Here is a 15,534-nt window from a genome sequence, read left to right as displayed (position 1 = left end):
CAGCAGTGGCATCATTGTCCTTCTGAAGCTGTTGGGGTGGATATTCTAAGAAATTGCCTGTGCATTAAGTTTAAATTAGCTGTCATTATTATTCAGAAAATAATGAGAGTGAGAACAAATCATGTCATTAGCAACAGCTTTTGCATTGGTATCATATTTTCTACTCTGCTTACTGCTAAACGTACAGTTTACCTAAAAGGACTGAGGAGAAATACTGATAAAGGAATTAGGACCAAACGTAAAATTATCAGAATATTACTTTGCTATAGCATAAGAACATGCTTTTTCAGAAGTAGGGTATATGACCTTTTATGTAAACTATTTTTTTAAACCTACAATAGGATAATGCTTAGCAAGCACTTTTCCTAAGAAAGAAATTTATCACTGTTGAGGACACCGCACGAAAACATACCTGAACTGCCAAATAAGAAATAAAGAGGGCTTTGTCTGTTTTTCATGAAAATACCTCTCTGCTCAGTGTGTGTAGCTAATAGCACAAAGAAATCTTTCAAATTCCTAGGGCTGAAAAATCTTCCTGTAGATAGATCATAATATCATCTTTACTTGATGAATAGACAAACCTAAAAGGAAACAAATTTGGGTACAATATTATTTGTATAATTTATCACAGAGTCCAAATACAAAGAGGGGACGTAGCAATAAGAAAGAGAAAAACCCAGTAGTTGGAGAAAAATTAGTACTTCAGGGATTTTATTAATTTTACCTATATAAAAGTGTATAATTGTCTAATATTAACCATAGATATGCCCTGTTTTCCTCTGCTAGTGATAAAGTAAGATTAAACTGTTCTTTTTAGATGTAGTGCCAACATTTGAGCTACATCAGTGAAGCACAGGGTGAACTCATGAAAAAAAAGACATCAAAAGCAGACAGTTTGGAATAAAAGGCCTTAACAGAAGGAACCCAATTCTAGAGTGGGATCTAGTAAGGATGGTAAGTTTGGGAACAGAAAATTTATAAAAGGAAAAAAATCTCTTAATAATGGAACTGAGAAAGACTATAAATGAAAACTAGAACCAATGTGATATCAAAGAATAAAATAAAAAAAAGGAAAAGGAGAAAAAGCAAAAGAAAAATTTAATATATAAATGTATCTACAGTGTTTAAATTAATAAAAATACTATTTCTAATAAAAATAAAGTGCAATATTTGCTCTTAATAAGCTGTCTATATGTTAAAATGTGAGTTGTCTGTAAGAAATATCTAATTTTGGACTATTTTTTGTAAGTTTTCTGCAGGAAATAAACAGCTCCAAATCCTAAATACATAGGTATGTTTTAAAAAGGAAAAAAATAAAATATTTTTATTTATTTCACTAAAGAAAAAAAATTAAGTCTCTACAGTCCTTCAATTGTTTTTCATTTTACATTTTAGGTAAAGACCTAACAACAGAAATTCCTGTAGTCTGATCCACAGCTATTCTTAGTTTCCTAGCCGTCTTCAAGACATTTCATCTGCCAATACCATTAATGTCTGAATTTGAAAATGCAAAGGTTACCTTTCCTGCTACCAACATGAAATTTATATTTTAAATCTACTGAACAGGACATATTCTTATTAATACTTCTACTCCAGCACTCTCCTAAATTGTAACAGTTGATGACTCAGGCAGACACTGGGCTAGTATTAAAATATATTTCTTATGAGTGAGTCAAAGGAGATCATCCTCCAGCCTTTGACTTCTAAATTAGATATCTAAACGTTGTTACAATTGGTTTATAGTAATACCTCAGAGATTTTTTTTTATTTGTTTAACTTTTGCAGATTTTAGAAGTAGTTGTGTGGTGAATGTAGATTTTATTGTAGCTATATTATATCCCTTACCCTTAACATAGTAGTTACACATAACCAACCCTTTTCCCCATTTCATATCAAACTTTCTAAATTCCTTTAGTTTGTTTAGACTTCCCTTAAGGTAGGCCTTCATTCTGTTTAAGAACATTTTGCACCCTGGCCTGAACCAGAAGATATCACACAGACAAAGCAACCTTCAAGCCCAGAACCTTGGGGGAACTCCAAGGACTGAACGTGCTTTGAAGAAGATGAAGATGAAGAAGAAGGGGTCCCAAAGACCCCAAACCCAATTCCTGAAGAGGTATGTCGAGGGGCAGAACCGAAGGTGGACAAATCTGGGATTGAATGGACTTTATTGTAAAATCATAGAACCACTGTCTAGAGGTGCCTGCGTCATGTGTATTCCCTGGGCCTCAGGCCTGAGATTAAAGGACCTACTCTCTTTATCTTATCTTATACAGTAAATTGGCCTGGAGCCTTTTTCCTCCGAGGTCTCTTAAGGCAACAATAGACACAGATAGATACATGGAAGTAACTTGAAGCTCCCTGGTAAGACAACTGTATGTCAGTCAGATGAGAACATTGAAAAGACCTGTATCCTGACATAGCACTAGATGGAGATCAGGACATAATACTGATATTGAAAAAGTTATCAGATATCTAAGTATGGCAAAATGAGTCAAGGCCATCCTTTATCTTTAGAGCTAATTGATGTAGTTCCTTCATTTTGCTGATTTTTTTTCCACCAAAATTACAAATAATTTTTAATCATACAAGCTGTGTTATGAGTCTGACTTACTTCCAGGTTTATGCTCATTAGAACCTTACATCAGAAGGTCTTCACGTGAAGTACAGGTCTTAACTCTCATGTTAGCCACTGCAGATCTATTTGAGTCATTCAGGGATATCTACGGCTCTGTTCAGTTTAGGGTTTTCTTGGCAGTTAGAAATCAGTTCAACTGAACACAGTTTTTTTGAGACATCTTAAGTTATCTAAAAGATTTAAGAGACAGTTGGCACATATGACTGTGGGTACAAGAACTTTTCTGAAGTGGCATCTGGAAGCCAGGTGGGATAATTTAGGACATCTCAAGTGAGATTTGGTAGGAAATACATGGGTGACTGAACTGAGACCCTAATGTCTGTACGATTTTTTTTCAGTTACCTTTTATTTTATCATGCTGAAGCTATATATGCTGTTAAAACCAACAACTAAAACCTACGATAGTGGATAGTGCTACAAATTCTTCTGAGCATTTACCATGTTATAATATTATGACTCTCTTTTCATACACACATTATACAATTTTTCAGAGTTCATCTATAAATCTAAAGAGAAGAGTAGTGCTAGAGTAAGAAAAAAATAAGAAAGTCAATAGAATAACAATATGTTTGAAATGTAAAATGAGATGGCAAGCTGATGAAGCAGGGAGGCAAGGAAAGGTTGTTCCAAATGGCAATAGTTACAAAGCTTCTAATACCTGCATGGCAAGTGCAGATGGGAGAAGATAAGCAGAGTAGACTATTAATGATGGGGAAAAAAAAAAGGTCAAAAAGCACGCATTGGAGAAGGCTGATAGTAATCTAGAAAACACTGTCAGCAGAATATAAGTGGGACAAAGTAGAGATAAATTGGACTGAATGCAGGAACAATAATTATCTTTTCATGTGAATGGCTGTGATTACTGTTCCTTACATGTAGTTGTCTTAATTTCTTTATATGAGAACTTTGACCAGTTTGGAAAGTCATGGGAAGAGGATATGATTGGGTATTGGGTATCACATAGAATCCAAAATGCTACGTAAAAAGAAGCAGAAATGCATGTTGATGTCACATTCAGAGTCCAATAAAAACAATCACAGAGCTGCATACAACATATAATACAACCCAATCAAATCAAACATCAACAGTCTGAGAGAATGTGCAACATACAGAAAAAGTTACAAGAAGTTTAATAAATTAAATCACTGCATGATTGCCCAAAACTACAAATATCAACAAAAGAACAGAACTGTGGCAAATTCCCTGCCTCAACTGATTTCTGCATTAAATACATAACTGAAATGTCCTACAATATTTGAAAAATCTTCCTGAAAGGAATTAGGGTATGTATTAGTTTTAAGAAGGATTAAGAGTTCTTTCTGTTCTTCTAAAAATAAGGATATTAGCAAAAGAAAGCTATTAAAAGCACATTCATGGCTATATAAGTTTATGAAAATTAATCTTGCATAAATATATGAATACATCTCAAGTCAGAAACAAACAAGCAAACACATTATTGTGAAAAGCATCAAATTAAAAATAGTTACCCAATAAAATTAAAATCACAATATTGTCTTGGTGCATTGACAAAGGCATGTGTGGAAGGGGTAAGAATAGCAAAACCAATCTGAGCAATAGTGGGGATGTGACACTGAATTAAGACTGGTTCAATTTGGACCCCCAGAAAAATTCTGATTGTGTGATAAATAAGGCTGGAAATTGGGTCTGGTTGGCCTAGTCCATATGGAAGTTTTAGGAAAAATGACAAGACTTGTCATTTGTGGAGAAACTGACATAATTAAATACATATAAAAGTTGATATCTAGCACTACTTAACAGCAGCGAAAACTGTGGAAATGGAAAATTAGGGATATTTTAAGCTTAACGGTACTTTTACCAGTACCTTTGGAAAAATCATCCATATATATCCCAGAAGACTGTTTTGTCAGACAGCCATAGGGGTTTTGTTCGCCCTTCAAAAAATTCCTAGGAAAACAAAAATAAAATATGCAGTATGCAGACAGTTGTATATGTAGCATATCTGGGGGAAAAATGTTGTGGGGAAGGGGAAAGGAAGATGTTTATAAATAGAAACCTTAAAAAATTTTAGGAGCAACATGTATAAGAGAAAAAACATCCAGCAAAATTTGCACAGAAGTACTGAGTAAATAGCCCTAAGGAAAAAAAAAACCTAAAAACTAAAGGAACTAATTATTAAAATCCTTATCTTGCAACAATACTGCATCACACCCAATTGTCTGTCTGTCTTCTGGACTATATTATTCCTCAACTGCCACTTTTCCATGATAAAAATGTCAGATTGCTATTTTTCACATTGATGGAATTGACAAAAATTTGGCTGGGATTTTCATTTCAGGCATTTGCACTAAACAGAAGCAGGCAATTCTGATGTATGAGTTATTTTAATAAATAAAGATGGTGCTTCAGGGTGAGATAAATTTGCATTGAGAAATGTCTATTAACTATACATACTACCCTGGCTTACAAACGCAAAGCAGACACAAACACTTTAGAAGAAAAAAATCTATGTATCTAGATGTTTACATTCAGAGGATGATTTTCTTTGTAATGAATCTATACATTTTTCCTGCTTATTTCTCTATTTTTAGTAATTAATACGAAAGAAAAGCCATCATATTAACTAAAAAGACTTGGAAAAAAGAAACCTTTCTAAATATTCAGAATTTTACTTCTTTCATTTTCCAGGCATAAATTTACAATCCTTTAATATAAACTGAACCTATTTAGGAATTGGGAAAAAAAATGTAGCTGGAGATATATTGTTGTATTGTGACGATAGCTATTTTTTGTATTGTAAAACTTTAACAGTCAGTGGATTCTTTCAGATTTGCAGGGGTAAAATGCTTCAGAGTTGTGCTTTTTACATATCCATTTCATCCCCCAAATTATAAGATTCTTCATTTAAAATAATTTCCTACTTTGTCATGTTAAATAGAAGTCATCAGATAACTTCTAAAGTTTTCTTCCATTTGCTGGTTTTCTTTCTTATGGTGCCTGGGGTTTTTTTAGCAACTGCTACTTTAGAGGGCAATCTTGAAGAATGAGTATAACCACAAATATAACAGATGTCTCATAAAATTAACTTCAATTGCTTCTATATGACCTCTGTTGAGGAAGTAAGACTCAAATTGAAGTCAGCAAGAGCAGCTGTAGATTCTGCTGTTAGATAACAGTGACCTGCATTCCCAAGGGTAGTGCCCATAAATAAGAGAACTGCGGTCCTGCAAACAATAAATGTGATTAATGCCAGAATAACTTAGCAAGAATAGCTTTAGCCACATAGTGATGTGACATCTTGGGTCAGAAAGAATAGATTCAGTAACAACAATTAAAATTTATCCATTAGGTAAGCAAATCTCAGCTGGACTCAGGAGAGAACCATATACTGAGTTTAATGCTATAATGATTTTATCTTTGGGGGTTTTTTACCTTCCCCTCTACTTCTTACATTAAGTCTCTCTCTATTTCTGTAATTATCATATGCTTATACATTTAGGCAGAATATATTTATCTATATATATGTATAAGTTTAGGAATCTAATGATTAATCTAAATGTCAAAAAATTTTCAAAAGTGCTCTCTTGTCCTTGCAGTTCTTTTTAAAGAGTTGAATCTAAGGGTATAAGAGATGGTTGAGAAGGAGATACTATTGAAATCACTACATAGCATATTGATAAATACAGCTATGGCAAAATGGAGCTGGCATGGTCTAATGATCTAAGTGTTTACTCAGCTTCTTGAGCAGTCTTTACAGATCTGAAAAAAGGTGTTTGCTTTTGCCATTATATATCTCAATATATGGGTATATTAGGTGAGGTGACTGAAGAGTAGAAATGCTCAGACTTTTGAGGCCAGGGTAGTCATTAGAATACAAGGGCAATGCCCGTATAACTTACGGATTTAGTTGGAGTGATATATCAAGACTACTATCTTACTTTTGATAGTTCTCAATCAGTTCAGTGCTTAGAATTTTTTATGGATGCAAGGAAGACAGACAGACTGCACTCTCGTAATGTCTTCCTGACTATTTTCTATCCCATATTTTGCCCAGATACTTAGAAATGTACTTTTTACATCAGCCCAGATGAAAACTGGTTCATCCGTATACTGATTTACATTTTCACTTCCAAAATTACTTTATTTGTGGACCAGTTTCCAAAACTGATTAGCTAAAATTACAGATTCACCATTTATTTTCCAGATCTCTTGAAGTCCTACTATTATTGTTCTAAACTGGAACCAACCCCTATCATGTAAAATCATCTAGTGTTGTCAGATACAATCAATTTCACATAATATGAAGCAGTCATTAAATCTTACTAGAAATTGTATTTTTATTTAACAATGAAAACCACTTGCACACATCCATTCTGTTTTGATTTAGTTTCTTATCACCTTTTTACTGGTTCCTGGCAATGCTTAGGCTTTCTTAGAGTTAGAACAGAATATGGACTTTTTTTTGGAAGGACTATGGTCATTTTTGTTAAAGAATTGATGCAGATTAAGTCTCCCAAGACAGACTATTAACATAAGAACCTGCCATGTTTAGAAGTGCTGCAATGTTATTTTAAGGTACCATTGCTTCACTGTGTATTTAGACCAACTGTGTCTCATACCTGTATGTCTGCCAGGAATGAAAATTAGTATCCTGCCCAATATCATGGATAATTTCTGAAAAGTAATTACATTATTGCTCCAGAAGTCAACACAGAAAAATATAACTTCCACGTCCTTTTAACAGATGGCATAAAATCAAAAAGTATAATGCTAGTTGCAACTTTAATTCATAAGCAATTTAAATTAATCAGACACATGATGAAAGGGGTTCTTATAAAGCACAAGGAAGGAATACAGAGTGTAGACCTACAATCTGATAGGTATAATACTGTCGCTATTAGTACCAACTAACAGGATTTTTATTAACATATGCTGGAGTTCTGGATTTGCCAAGCTCTGTCTGAACTTGTGTTGGCTTATTTGCAGTTTGTTTTAGCTTGCTTAGTTGTAACAGTTGTCTAATGGCCAGGTGGTTAAAATATAATTTGTCTAATTTTTGCATAGCTTTCTATATTTGGATGCCTTAACACTTCTTGTTAATAATTTTGATATATATGTAAAAAAAAAAAAATTAGGCTGTGTAGAATGACCTGTCCATTACCCTAGAATAGTGATGCTGAATAAAGGAGCACAGGCATGGGATGACAGCAGAGGTTTCAAGCATCTGAGCGTAGGATGGTATGGGAAGTTCCAGGGCTGTCAACAACTTAGCAGTGTTCACAAACTAAGGACTTGGATGAAAACTCATTAATCGACCTAAAAGATCCACAACATTGATGTTATGCTTCTGTTGGTAAAAAGACTGTAGCAAATACCCCCCATTAACATCACACTCCTCTTGAGGAAGAGCTCAGGATGGTGCCAAACTGATATTCTTCCCACTGTAGAGAAATCTATGAACCTCAGGATTAGAGGAATAGTGAGCGAGTGGGCATAACACCAAAGCAAAGGCTTTTCTTGCATAACAATTTTATTTTCATCATTGTTAGTAATAATTTTTGTTTATTTGTATCAAAATTAGGTAAGAGTGGACTGCCAGTACTAATTTACTGTATCTGGACTAACAGTATCAATAATTTTCTTCATTTTGATTGCACAGTTAATTTTTTTAAATTAATTTAATTTATTTGACAATAAATTCTTGATTTCACATAAAAGGTATTACCATGGTTTAGCCCCAGCTGGCAACTAAGCCCCAGAGAGCTGTTTGCTCACTCTGCCCTGGTGGAATGGAGAGAGAATCAGAAGGATAAAAGTGAGAAAATTCATGGGTTGAGATACAAACAGTTTAATGGAAAGCAAATGCTGCATGCACAAACAGAGCAAAAGAGGGAACTTGTTCACCATTTCCTATGGGCAGGCACAGCCACCTCTAGGAAAGCAATACTCTACACACATAATGGTGACTCGGGAAGATAAACATCTTTGCTCCAAACCTCCCCACTTCCTTTCCTCCCTATTTTATATGCTAAGTATGACATCATATGGTATAGAATATCCCTTTGGTCAGCTGGGGACAGCCATCCCAGCTGTGTCCACTCCAAACTTCTTGTGCATCCCCAGTCTCCTTGCTGGTGAGGTGGGTTCAGAGGCAGAAAAGGCCTTGAGGCTGTGTAAGCACTGCTTAGCAGTGAATAAGCCATTCCTGTGCTATCAAAACTGTTTTATTTACAAATTCAAAACATAGTCTGATACAGCCCACTATGAAGAAAAGTAACTCTTTCAAAGACAAAACCAGTACAGGTGTTGTCTTACTCTGCCTTATTACAAAGAAGGTTTGGATAAATAAATTAAAATCAATGGACTGCAAAAGTTTTAAGGCATGTGGTGTACGTATGGTAGTGAAACAGTATATATGGATGCCTGCAGTTTCTAATATGCTGTGTTCCAATTATATGTATTTTACTGGACATTTTCTGATTTCTTTCAGAAAATATTTTCAGGTAAGCAAGAAGAAAAAAAAAAAATTCAGCTAACTTGTTCTTGTTCTAAGAAAATCTACATAATATCATTAATATCTCTGGGAAAACCAAGATTAAATTTCAACCCAGTGGCAAAGAAGCCTCATGTAACATATTTTAAAGTAAAGCTAGAGTGTGACTAGTTGTTGAGCCAAGTATTTATGTTAAATGAAAATCTTTGTTATAACTGGAAAATTTGGGTAAGATTTACAACCTGAAATGTTTATTATGAGCAATTCAAGGTGGGTAAAATTAAATAATGTTTCCTACATTAAATTATGTACTCATTTTATCTGTTTATCTTAATTGCTGATGATTTCAATATCCATTTTTTAAATATTTTAGTTTTTTAGTCTAGACTACCCAAGATCCTTAATCTATATATCCAAATGATTTATGAATTAAACATTAGACATTTCCTAACTATACTTTGTCATTTTTGTAAAGTTACAAAGTTTATATTATATAATTTTTATTTCTATAAAAATGTAAATGGGTAATATTGTCCAGACTATTGCCTAGGCAAATTGTAAATTCCTCTTTCAGTTTGCAAGACTAACTTCTGAGAAATACAAAGTCTATAACAGCATAAACTAGACCTCATCATACAGGAGAAATTTATGTTTTTAAAGTCCATTTTTGTTTTTCCCAGTTCTAAAGATATTATGTTTTCTCTGCCTTTTTATTAACTTTTTTCCTATCTTATTGATAAGTTTATTTATACAAAAGAATACAATTTCTTTTGTGTAATTTTAGGTGTTCTGTGGGTCAGCAAACACTAAAAAAAAGTGATCTTTCTTCTCTGTGGTCTCTTTCATGTCTGTACTTCAAAGGTACAACAAAAATAGTGGCTATTGTTTGTCTGCCTTTCATCATGGAAATTAAATATGTTGTAAAATGGTGTTTTAAAGTCTATGAACTAATCCTTTAAGTTTGTTTTTTTTCATATAACAAAGGAGAATTAATCTTACTTGGAATGGTATTAGTATGGTTTTATTAAATGATGTGATATTAAAAACACATTATCATGTATGCCTAATATCACATTACCATGAGTTTTTAAGGATTAAAAAGGATTAATTACCTAAATTTTAGATGCTTTACACAGTCTCCAATGGGAAGATTTATATATTCATGTATTAAAGGAACAGAGAAATCAAAAACTGTTCAAAATATTGCAAGTTATAAAGTATGCAACTATTTTCACTGCACATATTTTTTATTAGTGTAAATGAAATATAATGTGTTTGCAAAACATAGTATTTTTTTTCTTTCTTGTGCTTTAATTTTCCTGAGTTAATTTATCCTAAATATGTTCCAGTTGCTTTGCCAGATATATTCATAAATTATTTTATTCATACACATTTGTGTTGTTAACAGATTAAAATAATATGTGTTTGTTTTATGTTGATATTTTTTTGTCCTGGTGATGACTTTATACACTCGAAGTATCATATAAAAATAACTGTACAATAGAATTTACACATTTCCTTCTCCATATTTGAAGTCATTAAACTCTGTGAGGATATGTTCACAAGTGTAAATTGAATGCATGCTGATTTCAGAGGTTAAAGTGCACAGTAAATTGTATCTTCAAAGTTATTTTACTTTTTTTTGTGTATGCCTGCCTAAACTGAACATCATTTTAAAAATAAATGTCTGAAAATGTAACATTTCAAAGTAAATTTCAACATTAGGCATAATTATACAATGTAACCAGGTTGGTATTTTAACTGTTGCCTCCCATTCAGAATGTCTGGGAAGTGGTGAGTTTATTTTTATAACATATTTTAATGTTTTATTTATGTTTGGCAATGAAGTTATAAAAAATTCAAATTACAATTATTACAATATTTCCTTTCAAAGTCTGTGCATTAGAATAATTATTTATAAGGTAAAAAGAATGGTTTACAGAAGCCTAAACAAGATAATATTTGTGAGAATTCTGAAAGCAAACCAGGTGAGACAAAGTTAGAAAACAGCAGAGTCCTGATAAACAGTTATCTAATGTGATGGAAAGTTGACTTAAAATGAAAAACTATTCTGTAAAATTGCATACAGTCTCTAACACAAGAAACTCATTATCATCATGCACAGACCTAACATCACCCACCAGACCCATTGCCAGGCACATATGAGTCCCTCAGCCAAGATGATGGTGCATTGGGGAAAATTTTGCTAAGAAAGGATAAAAACTGTGCAGACACCAACTCCACCACTTCCCTGGGCAGTCTGTTTCAATGTTTGACAGCCCTTTTGGTGAAGATATTTTTTTTAAAATCTAACATAACACTTTCCCCTCTTGCAGCTTGAGGCCATTTCCTCTTGTCCTGTCACTTGTTACCTGGGAGAAGACACACAATGACCCCTACTTTTCAGGTAGGTATAGAGAGCAACGAAGTCTCCCCTCAACCTCCTTTTCTCCGGCTAAACATCCCCAGTTCCCTCAAGTGCTCCTGATAAGATGTGCTCTTCAGACCTTTTATCAGCTTTGTTGCCTTTCTTTGGAATGGCCTTGATCAGTGTATGTCCTAATAGCATGGGAAAAAAATACAGACAAAGGAAAACCACATCATTATTTTTGAGTCTTGATTACTTATGATAGTTGTGATAGAGGAAGACACAAGATAATATGAAAGGAGCTAAGATGGCATAATATAATAAGAAAGAAAAAAAAAAGAATGAAAAAGCTAAATTTGGGAAAGTTTATTCCTAAATCCAGAGGTTTTGTAATTCGTTCATTTCCAGACACATTAAAATTTATAATCTTGTTTTTTTAAAAATTTTCTTCGCAGTAATTCTTCATATTATTTGTATTTGTATGAATGCATTACCTATTCTTGAGCACTGCCATATCTTGCATTTAATTACACACTAGGCGTAATATTTGATGTTGAATACAGATGCACCACTAGTTTGTAAAATATCCTTAAATATTCTGGACAACAGTCAGATTTATCAGCAGAAATGTTTATGAAAAACATAAATTTGAGCACACACTGTGGAAATATATATCTGACAAGATACTTTTTTTTTTAAGTCAAACATTTGCAGTATTCATCTTTAATATATGTAATGGTGAAATAAAGTGTAATTTATAATGGGATTAATCTGACCTATAGCTATTCAGAAGTTACACTGGTAGTGCACACCAGTCATTCAACTACCTACAGAATCACCTGTAGGAAGGGATTCAACCCTCCTCACTTCGTCACTTACATTTAGAGTAAATGTTACCTTTTGCAAGATGCCCCTTTCCATTGACTTTAGAGGACATTCAGATAAATGGCTTACATTATGTGCCTAAATTTTAGACAGCATCTTGGTAGATGAATGTCACTTTACTCAGCTAATGAATATTAAACATTCTCAATTACTATGTATTTATGAACTAGTGCTTGATACTGTCAGAGGCTTTGAAAGTTAAGTATGCTGACAGGAAAGCCTGTAAGGGTGTGAAGCTTCCAGTTCTTGCCAGAATGCTTGTCAAAACTGTGGTACCATCAAATAAATTATCCTGTAAAAAAAAAGGGCAAATCAATTGAACTGTATTTTATTGCATAGTTCTGACTTCTATAAAAGATATTTTTTTAATTTCATGTACAAGCTTTGTGTATTCAAAATTCAGAATAAATTTATATTTGTATATCTCAAACATATATCTGTTTAAAAAAAAACTTCCAATAGATGTAAAGGTACTTTGCCATGACTTGAAAATATAGTTATGCAATAATTTTATGAACTAAATATGTGATCTGGGCAGTGCACTAAAGCTATTTATTTATTTGATAGGAGACAAATTACAAATTAACAAAATTTACGTTTTAAAAGCCTGTGGGGCAAAACTGTCTCTTTCAAGCCCGCCCTCCACCCCCCTCTTCCCCAAGCCAGCAAAAAGCCAGCACCACTACTACCAGGACAACATACCCTGAAAGACTGATGAAAAGGTACATACTGTGATGAGTTGATCCTGGCCAAGAGATAAACACCTATCTGGACCCTCATTCACCCCCCTCTCTCTCTGGAGAGGGAGAAAGTAGAAGGAAGGGGAGAAAATTGTGAATTGATATTATGACAGATAAATAAGGAAATTAAAGGCTGTGTGTGCAAACAAAGAAAAAACAAGGGATTCAGTCACTATGTTCCATTGACATAGAGAAGTTTAGCCGCTGTCTCGAAAGCAGAATCTCAACACTTGTAATAATTGCTTGGAAGACATGATAACCATGAATGTCCTGCCTTCCTCATCCTTTCTCTGAGCTTTTATTGCTAAGCATAAAGCCATATCCAGGATGAAGGACCACCGCCTCCCTAAGACCAGGATGAAGGACCACCGCCTCCCTAAGATCCTGCTTTATGGTGAACTTGCCTCTGGCTGCCGCAAGAGAGGAGCTCCGAAGAAAAGATACAAGGACTCCCTGAAGCAACAACTCAGCCTTGGGCATATTGATCACCATAACTGGTCTACTCTGGCCTCTAACCGGGAGGCCTGGAGACAGTCCATTTATAACGCCGCTGATGCTTTTGAGGAAGCACGCAGGATCACTCTTGAGGAGAAATGACAACGCAGAAAGAATCGAGCCTTGCAGAATATACCATCTAAGGAGTCTTTCTGCTGTGTCTTTTGCAACCGGACTTGCCTTTCCCATATTGGCCTTTTTAGCCACCAACGCGCTTGCAAGAATAGTGGGTAGAGCCCTTCCCAAATCTTCGTTCGCGAAGCCTAGCCATGACATGACATGACATGACATGACATAAAGCCATATCAGATGGAATATCACTTTGGCCAACTGTTATCATTTGTCTCAGCTATGTTTCTCTCAACTTCTTCCTTAACACACTCACTAAGGAGGACTAAAGCGGGAGAGAAAGCCTTAATGCTGTGCATCCACTGTTTAGCAATATGTGCTACCAACACTGGTTTAGCCACAAATGCAAAGCACAGCATTTGTACTGGCTGCTATTGAAGAAAATTAATTAAATTCCATCCACATCCAGCATAAGAGGCAATGGTAGAAATGAAAGGTACTGCATTCAAAACAAATCAGAACCTTAATTTCAAAAGAAAAATGAGAATTTAGAGGTTCCTTTCTGTGTGGGAAAGGGCAAGGGAGTTAAAGAAAATGTATTATATCTTTACAGGTCAGCTATGAACATGCTGAGAAATCTGACAGAACTCTGTATTTAATTTTAGTGTATAATATTCCTTTAGATTATTTTTGTTCTGTAAAAGTGAACCATTCCCTTATTGCTCTGTAAAAATGATTTTTTTTCCTTATAGAGATAGCTAGTTAATTTGTTATAAGTATCTCTGCTCCAAGGGGAAGAGGGAGGACTAAGAACTCAAAAGATATACTTGAAGTGAGAACCGCAAAGAGCAGAGGAAGAACTACCACTCACGACAAAGTATCACACTGAAAAGTAGAGCAATTCTGCTATAAAGTGAGGACAAAGATTGCATGAAATCTGAGAAATATTTTTCATCAGAGCCATGCAAAATCAGATCAGTGGTTAACATGAGCCATATTTGCATTTATTCTGGAAACTGTAAAAGTTTCAAGAAATTTAAAAAACCCTAACAAACAAAAATAAAACCTAACCCAAAACTCATCATTGCTGCTAATTTATATGCAGAAATTCCTTCTTAAAAACTCAATTTTCTTTTAAAAACAGTCTTTTGAAAAGATTAACCAATTGAGAATGCCAGGTGATGTCAGTTAACTTTACTGTGTTAAGAAAATTAAGCTAATACTTACCTAATTTTTTTCATTTAGATCTGGACTCTGATATTGAATGATTTGTAAGTACAAAAAAAAAAAAACAACTTTATTTGTGCTTATAATATGACCATAGCTACACAGCATGTGTTGAGGCTTGCTATCAGACTAGGTACTATTTGATAAAGTTATACAACAGACACTTCCAAATTATTCTATGATAATTGTACAATTTTTATGTGGAATTCAAGGAAAGAGATAAAATGTATCAAAAAAATTATTCACTTTAAACTATAAAATTATTTTAAACACTAGAGGAACAATTTGTGAAAATTATCTCTGTAGCTTCTAAAATAAAAATAGCTTTTCCCCTGTCATGCTTTCCATTTAAACCATCACAATAAAAGACCATTAGCATTAAAAATTGTATACAAGTATACATGTACTTTAAAATATTAATCTATGACATTGCATTAAAATATAATATTTAGAAAAAATGATTTATTTTTTAATACTGACTAGTTTATATGTAAGTTCAAAGTCTGATATTTTAACCAAAATACTTTTCTCCTTGCTCGTAGAAATGAAGGGGCTAAGTAATATGAGAAAAATAAAGGACTGTATTAGTAAGCTGTTTCACATATTTGACAAAGAAAAGTTGTGGTTTATCTTTGTTCAG

This window comes from Neopelma chrysocephalum, unplaced genomic scaffold (genome assembly GCF_003984885.1).
Source record: "Neopelma chrysocephalum unplaced genomic scaffold, ASM398488v2 Primary Assembly neopelma1_25, whole genome shotgun sequence".
Lineage (NCBI taxonomy): Eukaryota > Metazoa > Chordata > Aves > Passeriformes > Pipridae > Neopelma > Neopelma chrysocephalum.
The sequence above is the reverse complement of the archived record's forward strand: the minus strand, read 5'-3'. Positions refer to the sequence as shown.